Source organism: Carassius auratus, chromosome 22 (assembly GCF_003368295.1).
Source record: "Carassius auratus strain Wakin chromosome 22, ASM336829v1, whole genome shotgun sequence".
NCBI lineage: Eukaryota > Metazoa > Chordata > Actinopteri > Cypriniformes > Cyprinidae > Carassius > Carassius auratus.
The window spans coordinates 22,653,118-22,665,419 of record NC_039264.1 but is presented as its reverse complement, the minus strand read 5'-3'; the positions used below and the strand labels follow the sequence as shown (position 1 = coordinate 22,665,419).

General features: G+C 39.6%; 1 pseudogene; it reads left to right on the top strand.

Moving 5' to 3' along the window:
• Nucleotides 1-521: 521 nt before the first annotated feature.
• LOC113040030 (voltage-dependent calcium channel beta subunit-associated regulatory protein-like) lies at nt 522-11,679 on the top strand (annotated as a pseudogene).
• The last annotated feature ends 623 nt before the right edge of the window (nt 11,680-12,302 follow it).

Sequence of the window (12,302 nt, the reverse complement as noted above, 5' to 3'; positions counted from 1 at the left end):
TTCGTCACCACAACAGAAGGTCCTCCTCTCAATTCATTCAATAGGACAATGGAAAAAAAACGCGAATGACGTCAGATGCTTTTTTTCAACTACAGGCGCTCAGACTCAGAGCGCTCCTGCAAAAACGCGAGGCGCAGTAGGCAGCTAAAACGCGAGGTGCACGGGGCACATAAACAGCTCGCAAAACACTCACTGCAACAGAAAACTATTTAAAAAGGCGCCTCTTACTGCAAAAATCTGATCGTGGCCTAATCGGTTAAATAGCGGAAGTTATTCCTCCACCACACGCGTGTGACGTCATTAACAATGGCATTATGTTGTCGAACTAATGTGGTTCAAACGACAGAATTGCGACTGTCTTTGTGACTAAGTAGTTTGTTTCCAGAGAAATGCATCATACTATGTGGTTAATCAGTGAGTTACGTCATTGTACGGGAAATGCACCCCTGGTTAGGACTTGATGTTAGAATGCTGCTTCAACAAAGTTACTGAGTCTGAATCTTTAATAAACATTTTATATCTGTACGAGGCATCATGGTTAATCAGGTTTCTTATTATTGTCAAAATAATAACCGCCCATTGTGTTTGTCACATGGACAGCCACCAATATTTTCACTGCCCCAGACTGCCCTGACCAGCCGGACTCTGAGTCCCAGCTCTGCCCTTCCTGGCGACGCTCTCAATTCCACTGTGGACACCACGTTCTGTGAGAGCATCACAGCGGCCGGTCCTGTGCCGTCCAGCCCGTGTCTAGTGAGTCACAAACACTCACCCACTGACACATCACGATACACACAACAATCCAAGTGAACGGACAACTCAAAGTTCATTTGAGTCACAAACACATGCTGAATGCATACAGCAGATCATCCGATTGTATTGCATTTATGTAATCTTGCGAACACAAACAGATGGAGGTCAGAGGAGGAGTCGGGAGGAGCACAGGCATCATAGGGTAATGGTAGAGAGTGTGCGTCGGCCTCATCCATGGCCCTGTCCTCTTCTGGCGGGGTCCCACAGGGCTCCATGCTCCAGTTCTTCACCAAGCTCCGCCGACACGCCAGCCTGGAGGGAGCGAGTCCCTACTTCAAGATCAAGAAGTGGAAGTTCGACAGCAGCCAGAGAGCTTCAAGTCTAGACATGAGAGGTCAGTGACACATCCAGGAGCTGGCAGCAGATTAAAGAGAGAATCCGGTGTGAATGTAGGGCGCTAGTTTCATCACAAATAAACAGGCTGTGCTGATGAGACATTCATTTTACAGAGGTATTGCTATTTCATGCTGTTTAAAAAAACAATTCTTAAATCTAAAGCCAACTGAATTTTTTAATACTGATTAAAAAGTGGTTGTACACGGTGCGTTTTTTGCTGTTGTACGAGCTCGCAGACAATATTTTTTTCTCGAGAGAGAATCTCAGATGCTGGCATGGTCACGGCCGAGCGGCAACCTCCCACTCTCTCTCATGAGGCCAATAAGGAAGTGATTAAAACTGCAATTCATGGACTGGCCACTTGAGGCTGGCTGCAGAAGAGAGTCAGTCCCCATGTTAAAATGCCCAACTTTACAGCAGAAAAAAACGTTTATAGCCTGGTTCAAAAAATTATTTTGGTCTATATTGCTAATTTTGCCCTTCATGACAACTGTGAGGGGGGGTGAATTTTTTTATAACTCATCCATTTAAATTATATTAAGCCTTAAATTTCATCATAATTAGGGCGTGGCCACTTGAGTGACAGGTGGATTGCCGCTGCTGACAATGCCATCGCGCTAGGTGGGCGTGGCTTCAGCAATCAGCTCCCGCCTTTTTGCCCATTTTTGATTTTCCGGGAGAGTCGCGCAGTGACGCGCTGCCAAGATGGCGACGGCCAGCTCTGCACACTTTAGGCTTCAAAACCGCTATTGAGGAGTCTATGGGGTGACGTCACGGACACTACGTCCATATTTTTTACAGTCTATGGTCACGGCCCGTACCGTGTGAGAATAATTACGGGCCGATCTGTGAATGTTACGAGCATCTCCCAACTTCCTGATAATTGTCAAACATGTCTAAAAAATTTGGACACTGTCAGTTTAAATTGGTGGCGTATATGAGACTGAACGAGATGATTTGGCGATCCATCTGAAGTTGACCAATCAGAGGAAGACAAATACCACATATTATGTTTATAAATAGTCTATATATAGTAAAAAAGGTTTTTTTATTTTTTCAAATTGTCCCAAATTTGCAGTTCAGCTTTATGAATGAATATACCTGTTGTATTTACATAAAAACTAGCAGAAATTTAGAAATAGCCTTCTCACCTCGAGTTGTTTATGAAGAACAGGAAGTCCATGCTTTTCTTTGCTTTTCAGCCATTCTCTTTGCCATGTCTTCATTTCTTTTCTTTTTTTTTTTTTTAGCCATAGCTGCCACAAAGAAAACTATTTCATCTTCAGAATCCCTATTTTTATGAATGACGCGAAACGTAATGCTTTTACGTCAGAGTTTGTAAAATCGTACTAAATGTGTGACTGCCTCCATACGATTTTCAGATAAAAGGTGCGAGGCCTCACAACCTTCTGACCTTCAGAATCGCATCGTGTACACCAACTTTAAAACTGTTTAGTTTTCAGATATTTTTGTTTTTATCAGTGCTTAATCTATAATTAGCTTTAGAGTATTTTGTTTTGTTTTTAAAGCAGTGCATTTTAATTAGAAGCTTTAGAATATTTAATTATTTTTAATTAGACAAATCATTAAATATTATATTACAATTTAAATATTGTACTTAAACATACAATACCATAAAAAAAAAATCTTTTTTTTTGTGCTTTTGGGGCATTTATTTGATCAAAAGTACAGCAAAAACAGTAATATTGTGAAATATTATTACAATTTAAAATCAGTGTTTCTATTTTAATATATTTTAAAGCATAATTTATTCCTGTTATGGTAAAGCCGAATTTTCTGCATCATTACTCCAGTCTTCAGTGTTTACTTTTTAGTATCTTTGTCTTTGTAAACCATGAATTTTTTGATAAATAGAAAGTTTGAAAGAACGCCATTTATTTGAAAACTTTTGTAAGATCAGAAATGTCTTCACTGTCATTTTTTTAATCAATTTCATGCACCCTTGCTAAATAAAATAACTAATGTATTAAAAGAAAAGTTTTTTGCAGAGGCTGCCATTGTTCTTCAAATGTACTTAACAATGGTGTGATCTCATTTTCCTCTCTTAATTTTATCAAACTTTTATTATACTGTTTCATTGACATGAAAAAAATCCTCTGATAGGGCAAGTGGGATATTGTTCTACCTCGTGTTTTAAATATGACAAAGTGCATGGTGTAGCTGATGGGACGGAATTAATTAAATGCTGCTGTTTGATTATATAAGCATTACTGTAAAATATCTCCGGATTTATCCTCTCAGGTCTGACAGCTTGAAAGGAAGTGTGAGTGGAAAGTACAGACAGTGTTATGAACCTATGAAGCGATCAGTTTCCTAGCCTTAGGGGATGCAAAGCAATATTGAATGTTTCTTTGCTTTTCATTTAGCCCCGGCATTGTGTATTACCTTGGAAAAATGATTGAAGACCTTAATAGAGTTTTAGTGCCTTCATGTAGCATGGAGCAGAGAAATGGTTTGGCTTTTGTCCGTGTGTGTGTGTGTGTGTGTGTGTGTGTAGCAGACTATAGAATATTATCTCAGCCAAGACGAAGCTGCTGTATCTGAGAGCCAAGACTTACTCTCCAGCAGATGGCCGGATGACGCATGGCTCTTCCAATCCAAACTTTTCTTCTTCTTTTTTTAATGAGAGACAGTGAAAATGAGCATCTCAAATGCTCAGTGTTTTTTATTCGGTGTAACAATACGGTCATGATAAAAACTATGCTCTCCATATAACAGATTTTCACTGTTGAATGCCCAGGGTAACAAATAAGATACATGTTATAATGTTAATATATTAATTATGTTTTCTGAATGCATTAAAACCTAATGCACTACATTTAGAAAGCAAAAGAGGAGAGGTTGGAATCCATTATTCGAGAACTGGAAGAGGAGTTAATGAATTGTAAATGTTTTTCATGTTCCATATGTTATGTTGATCTTATTTGTGCTGTATTTATGTATAAGTCTACATTTCGCTATCTATCTTGGCCAGGACACTCCTGTAAAACAAGGTTTTTAATCTTTCTTGGTAAAAAATAAAAATAAACGTAAAATAATAATAATAGATTTAGAGGCAAATTATATAAATATAATTTTAATTATTTATGCATTATTTTACAGTTATCTTTATATTACTTTTATTTTATATTTTAATTCATGAGAACCCAGTTATATATCAACATGGAGCCAGACGAAATGTGAGATTGTTAAAAGTAATTTGTCTATCAGCTATTTCAGCCACCAAACTGGATATGATTTGATTCTTATCAAAACTATGAGATAACATAGTGATAAGTGAGAATGAACTTATTCACAATTCAATATTTTTCCACTAAAACGCTATTATATAAACACTATTTCTGCAAAATGAACTATGAATAATTATGTTCACAATAATTATTTTATACTTTAACCCTATGAAACCAATAGTTTTTGTTCAAACAAACAATTAAATATGTGGTAAAATTATTATTTTCAACCCTCATTCTGAACCTCTCCCAGAAACAGCTTTTATGAGTGGTTCCTTTAAAGCTGCAGTCCGTAACTTTTTTGTGTTCAAAATTGACAAAATTTCTATAATAAGCGAGTACACCATGAATCCATTTTTGAAACAGTGTTTTTGGCTTGTCCTGATTCACTTTGGTAGACCTATAATAATTGTTTATATTCATACTATTTACACGGGTAGGTTCGGGTAGGTACCGCTGCGGAGTAGCCCAATACCCAAGTGATCCGCCATAGACATAAACAGAGAGTAGTAGCTCCGGCTAAAATGTTCTTCCGTAAGATGCACGCAGTTCTGTTTATTAACCGCAAGAGTGCAAAATGTTACAAACTGCAGCTTTAAGGGTTCCTCAGTTATCGGCCAATGTTACGACTGAACGTCATTGCATCTGAAACAGTATCAACGTCCCCTCGCTATTGCATGTTATGACGACATTATTAAAATAAAACGGTCATTTCCAGACAAAGCAACTAGAAATCATTTACTTACATACTGATGCAGCTGCAGTCAGATCTAATATGCTTCATTTTTCAACAAATGTTTTCTCCATAACACTGTGCCTCATTTACAAAACAAAATGCTCCAAAGTCTGAACGAGCTGTTTAAACCAAACGCATCAAAGCAAATGCTATCTACAGTTTATTTAATGGAAATATGTTTTTTTAGAAATCATTTAACTTTGTTGGTAATGATGGCATTTGCAACTACAGTTGGCATATACAGGTTTTTTTTTTTTGGTGGACCAAATATTTGTTGACAATAAAATCTGAAATGTGAAAACTTTACTTCATGTTAGCATAAAAATTGCTTTGTGATTCTATTGATGATGCCACAAAATTCACGTTGTCCCCACAGGTTCCCCCAAGCGGAGGCAGTTCCAGCGGCAGCGTGCAGCCAGCGAGAGCATGGACCAGGAGGATCATGACAGCCATCACATTGACCTTATCCAGTACATCGCTCGCACCAAGGATGTCACCTACTGCCCCACCCGGCCTAGTCCACGACTTCTCTCCCCACCTTCCACACCCCCACCCTCCCTCGGCAGGTATCTTTAATTGCTTCGCCCATGCATTTGCTATAGCAACCATCTGCCTCACCACACCTCATACAGCAGACCTCATTCCATGCTGGACTGATCTCAGCACGCTGATCGCATTGACTTATCATGGCGTCATCAGCTTACAGTGCATAAAGCTTTGCTTTAGATTTGGTAAGCTGTTTTCTTGAATTATTAGAGGCAGGCCTTTATTTCTAATTCCATCTTTTTGATAAATAATTGTTTTAAATAAACCGTTTTAAATTAAAAGCGATAGCGTTCCAGGACAGAGATCACAACATTAGCACAGAATCAGTTCAGAATAAATCACCAAAAGAATCAGTTCGGTTTAGACGCGCTCTCTGTCAGTCTGCTTCACGCTGAATCACGCATGCGCAGTATAATCAGATCCTCGGTTCTCAAATCGGATGCATCCGACAGAAACTGTTCTCAGTTCAGTGTATTGGTGATCCGAAAACCGATGCAACCGGTTCTTGACTCGAGAACGAGGAACGCTCCGGCAGTGGGCGTGTACGTTAGTTATCTGGCTCTGCAACACAAATTTCCCCCCGGCCTTTAAGACCGGCCTTTATTTGTCTGTTTTGACCCCGCCCCGGCCACTATCAGAGGCCCGATGTTTATTTGACTACCGGTTTTTATTTGAGGAATTACGGTATATTTGTTTATATTTGCTTACCTATCACAACTGACTTTCCTGTCTCTGTTGCTGTGTACTGGTCTCAAATTAACCATCACAGAGTGAGTCACAACCATCTGTGCACTAATGGAGGCATCTGTTTTAACATTTCTGAATCTGGACTCCAAGCTTTAACGGAAGGGAAAATAAACAAACCTAATATGTTTGGGGTCACTTATTCAGCGAAGATGCATTAAAGTGGTCCAAGTGACATTAAATATATTTTTAATATGAATTACTACAGGATATTGGTTTGTTTTAACTCAGAGGGAGTGTCAGCAACATTAAAAAAGTTAACAGCTTAAGTCTTTCATGGATTAATGCTTATTGGAGACGCGAACCGTTTCAAACGATTCAGTTTGATTTGGTGAACTGTTTCAAGAAGATCTGGTCACATTGAGTGATTTGTTCGGGAACCAGATATCACTACCATAACACGCTCACAACAGACCCGGAAGAGAAGACAATGCTGAATAAAGTCGTAGTTTTTGTTATTTTTGGACCAAAAAGTATTTTCAATGCTTCAAAAAATTCTAACTGACCCTCTGATGTCACATGGACTACTTTGATGATGTTTTTATTACCTTTCTGGACATGGACAGTATACAAAAATGTATTATATTTAAAATTTATTTGAAAAAACCAGACTGACAAAACAAATGTTGTGCTTCACTGCGGCATATTCTAAAGAAATACTTACTATATTTAAGAAAATGAGCTTGACAAGCTTGATTTGTGCTGTTCTTCAGGTTAAAGGTGGAGGTGATGGTGGAGCCCAACTGCAGCAGAGCGATGGGTCCCGGAGTGATTGGCCTCACCTCTGAGCCCCCGGAAGAGAGTCTTGAAATGGGCTACCATCAGGAGAGCTTAGAACCTCAGACCTTGTACCGTGATATCTGGACTCTTCGAGCCTCCCTTGAGCGGTATGTCTCGTCTGACCAGAGCAGCAGCAATGACAAAGACTCTGTCCGTAGTGACGTGGACAGCGTGTGCTCTTTAGGGGTTAAGACTGAGATGGGAGGGCTGCCTAGGTACCCCTCGCAGGATATTGGGGATGAGATGGAGGGGGATGCGGACTTGCCTCTAGATGAGGGATCAGAGAAAGGTCGCAAACAGGATAGTGTCGATTCAGAAAGGGGAAGTGACGGAGAGCCAGGAAACCGTAAGTTGCTCCAAATGGACAGCGGTTACGCCTCGATAGAAGCACCTTCGCGTGCTCCCGAGGAGTTGCGACTGTTTGGTAGCAGCAGTAGCAGTAAGGATGGCTCCGCCGTGGAGCGCAGGCACTTCTTCAGTTCTGGTCGCAAAGGGACCGTTTGCGAGAGCTTCGACACAGACATCTTGGATGAAGAACTCGAAGAGGAACCAGCGGGGGCCAGCGGCGGGGTGGATGGAGTGGAAAAGGACGAGAGCACCATGCTGTGGTCCCCCTATGGCCAAATGTTCACTCAAAGCGACGTTCAACCTCAACCCCCCCTCTTTTCCCGGCGTGACTACAGCATTGATGAGAAAACCGACGCACTTTTCCACGAGTTCTTGCGGCATGACCCACAGTTCGATCAGCAGGAATCTCCACTGCGCTCCAAGCATCGCTCCCGCGTGCACCTGCGTAAGCAGTGGCAGCGCTCCAAACAGTACAGCGATCCAGGCCAGCGCTTCCAATCCTCTTTTGACCGGTACCGCGCTCCGCTCCGACGTGGCGAAACTGTCAACTACCCTCTAGAGACTAGCTACCACAGCACACTCCCACGAATCATTAGTGCACCTGATGAAGAGAACAGCGAAGGTGCAACCAGTACACCCGAAACACCCAAGGCAGATCCGGATACCGCAACTGATGTGGATCCTGACAAGAAAAGAACATCTTCCAGCACCGGAAGCAGTGGAACCATCAATGAAAAGGAAACCCTTGAGGAATCGCAACCCCCTCCAATGACTGACATTTCTGGAGAGCAGCCGGTGGGCCAGGAGAACTCTAGGCAAACATTGCCACCACCTGAGCCTCCTGATGAACGTACACCGAAATGTACAAGCTATGGCCCACAGACAATCACAGAAGAGCTGAGCGACAAGCTAGCGGCAAGCCTCGAAGAGCGGCTGTACTCAGATCTCCGCAGGACCAGGGAACCGCCCGAGTGTAGTGCAGTGACTGTGACCTACACATCCCCTGATCACAGTCCAGTGTAGCATGTGGCTCCCTTCATCACCTCATGCAAGAACACTTCACGGCGACGACAGGTCCAAAGTTTTGATCGACATTGGCTCCGATCTGAAACAGGTTTGCTTTGGTCATTTAAATGGTGAGGAAATCATTCTCATTATGTCCTAGACCAGTGGTGTAGAGACGCTTCTTCCATGCTCAGTGTTAAATAAATGGCAATTAAGGCTCATACCTCATGTTGCTCAATGCACCAAGTCTTAAACAAATGAAATGTCAAAGTCTGTTATTAAAGCTCTCCATTTAGCTACTTGTTGACTTCAAAAGCCAATATTTCCTCTGCACTAGGTAATCCACTGTGAAATTGGGTGCTATTAGATTTAAGATTGATTATATTTGTAATTGCATGAATTATATTGCAATGCTTCCTATCCGGATGTCTGTTCATGACCCAAATCAATATTATTTTCTTTCACTTGTTTTTAAATGTACAAGCTAGCCCTTCATTCGATTATTATGTTTTGTTTCTGAAGTTGTAAAATACTCAATACTACTTATTATTAGCTTCTGGGAATTTGTTGTGTGGTTGAACCTGCTTTAAGATTTTAGAAAAAAATGCTATCAATTATAAATCATAATGGAATCATCATGGAATAAACTGTAGAAATGTCCTTGTATGGGTAGACATGCCTAAATATGTCACATAACCCATATTTCAAAAACAACAGCATATCTGAAACACCATGGCATTGGGCCAGTTCCTAAGCAAACATAAACATAAGTCTTTTCCCTTTTAACTTCACAGTGTTTATAATTTGGGTTAAATAAGATGGTAATAGTTGCACTATATCACTAGCCGTGTTAGCTTGTTCCCCACCAATTTGTTTGCAATCCATTATTAACTGTCCTTTTCATTTAATAGTGTTATTTTACCATTGAAGCACTGAATGGCTAAAACTGCCTCTTTGTGAGATACTGTAATTTCATGACCATTGAATTATTATTATTATTATTGTGCTTTTCATCTTTTAAGTGTGTAATCTGTTCTGTATAATTGATCATATCTGTGAGAATGAAAAAAAGACAGAACGCTTTTTGAGAATACAGTGCCAAACTGTTGTCAGGTAATACCAAGATAAAACATTAAAACACAACAGTTTGGAAAACGGAGAAAGAAAAGACAATCCTGGAAAATAATGACCACAGATATTCCTCTCTAAGGGTTTGAATCAGGCCTGAGAAATTTTTATGAATTTCATTATGAGAAGGGCATGCCTTTTCCTGCATGTATTTCACGAAATGAGCTCTGTGTGTTAGTTAACAGTACTTTTATGTGAAAATTACCAAGACAAGAATCCCTAGAGGTGGATGACTGCATAAGCTGCCTTTGGACAGAAGCGTTATTTAAAATCATTTAAAGCAAATCCCACTGCCTAGCAAAAGCAACTGTTGAATCTCGGTACAAATGCCACCATTCACGTTGATCTGAATTATTCCAATGAAATGGAATTCTAGTATTCCCGCCTGTCAGCTACGTGTTGCATTCTATATTGATGATTATGGGTTTGATCTTCTTGGAAGCATGCAAACAAAAGGTTGCCCTTGGCGGATTCTCAATTGTGATGTGTTGGAAAGTGTATCTTTGAGAAATCTGAGCGAAAAGGCCATTGGTGATAGAGGTTCTTGATGTAATGAAGAAAACCCTTGGCTAGCATCCACAGTCCTTGTCTATGAAGGCTCACATTGTTTTGTGGCCTTTTAGGGTGATTGTCTTGAGCTGTCGAGTAGTTCTATAAAGGGTACATGTAATATTTAGGGTGCATCTGAAGTGCCCTGTCTAGAATTAAAAGGCTTTCATTATCTAGGTGAACAATGACTGATGTATGTGCATGGAGTAATTAACAATGCCAGAGAAAAAAAGAGCTTCAGACTAGCTCAAATTGTTGATTGATTGTCTCTGGCTAAATGAAACATACTGACCATCTCACATGATTAATATGGTGCCTTCCTCTGTGTTTAACATTTAATGGGATAGTTCACCCCCAAAAAAGTCCATGCAGTGAAAGACTGTGGGGTCCGAACATTGTTGTTTGGACCCCATTGACTTTCATTGCATAAGCAAAAACAGTTGAAAAATTATTCAAAATATCTTCTTTTGTGTTCAACACATGAAAGGCAGATAAATTTTTGGAATGAAGAGGGTGCATAAATGATGCCAGATTCTCCATCTTTGGATGAACCGTAACATTAGGTAAACAGTTGTTATGGCCAGATCTCAGTAGAGCACTTATTTCTTGTATCCTAGTTTGTCCGTAATAGAACAGACCAAATTACCATATAGAGATTAATAAAAAATAGAAAACAAACAGAAATAGGAATCTGTAACTTGTATGTCAAATACATGTACACCTACAGTATTTTAGCGATTACAATTCCAGTCCTTGATTTTAATTAACTGTAATCCAGAACATGTCATGGACAGTGAAATATTTACATTGGAAAGTAGAATTGTATATAAGCACAATGAGGTCCCAGTGCAGGCACTAGAATAGTCTATGTCTTGGATTAGACATAAACCTAGTTGGGGACCTTACAGTATGTGCACAATCAAACAGCCTGTCAGTTGAAATATTACTGTGTATAGATTTGCATGTGATGACAAATTATTGTTTAGCAGATCCAAAATGAAACTTCAAATGACAGATATTTTTAATGTGACTGATAATTAAAAGAAGTAGACTCGGTACTAAAATATTGTAAAGTATTTTAAGGAGTCTGTTATTTTAGAAGTTCTGCTTCGCTGACTTAATGAGATTTTTTGCCATATTTCCATGGACAAAAAGGTTTATTTCTATTGCTGACTATATTTCGATGAAAGAGAAAATATATTTATGTGCAAATTGCCATGTAGAAAAAAAAAATCTGTAAAAAATCTGCTTGACTAATTACTAATTTAAAGAAAAAAACAACTAAAAAGAGAAAGCGAGGCAAGATTTCTGAACATTTTGTTTAGTTTACCTGGATCTCTTTGTTCTAGATCTACTTAGCCTTGAGGGACCAACCAATCTAAACTTTTATTTTCATGTTATGTTTTTTCAACTAGTCAATAAAGAATGATGCATTATGATTTTGCCCGAGTCCTTTTTCGTTTTTTTCATCTCAAGATCAAGAGATTGTCGGCTCGCTCTGGCAAACCGTTATCAGCACCTATGTTCCACCCTGCCATTCTCCTTCTTAGGTGCTGAAATATCCCTTTGGGAACATCAAATATTCATATCAGCCAAGCTAATAAATTAAAGATGGCTGTACAGTCATTATGATTCCAAATCAATAGCAACTCCAGGTAACTAGGGAGAATGGGAACGGGCCTTTAAGCTTGTGACAGCGGCTATCAATCATCTGCGCAACGACACAAACAAAGACCACTGGCACATGCGATTTATTCATGCCCCTCTGCTGTACTGAATGTTCCTCATCTGAATTGACTAAGACCAACTCTAGGGATGGTCACAGCCTTCTGAGAATAATTTCTCCACTGGGGACCATATGTTTGATCACAACTCAATTTCACATCAAAATTTATGCATACACAGAATAATTGATAACTGTTGTGAGGGAAGATATTTACCAGATATTTGCCCTCTCAAGTTTATTTAGGTATATAATTTAGCCTAATGCATTGTGTATTTATTTCCCATCGCAAAAGCATTTATATAAACTAAGTTCTGCAATCGTCAGAAAGCTGCCTATCTAG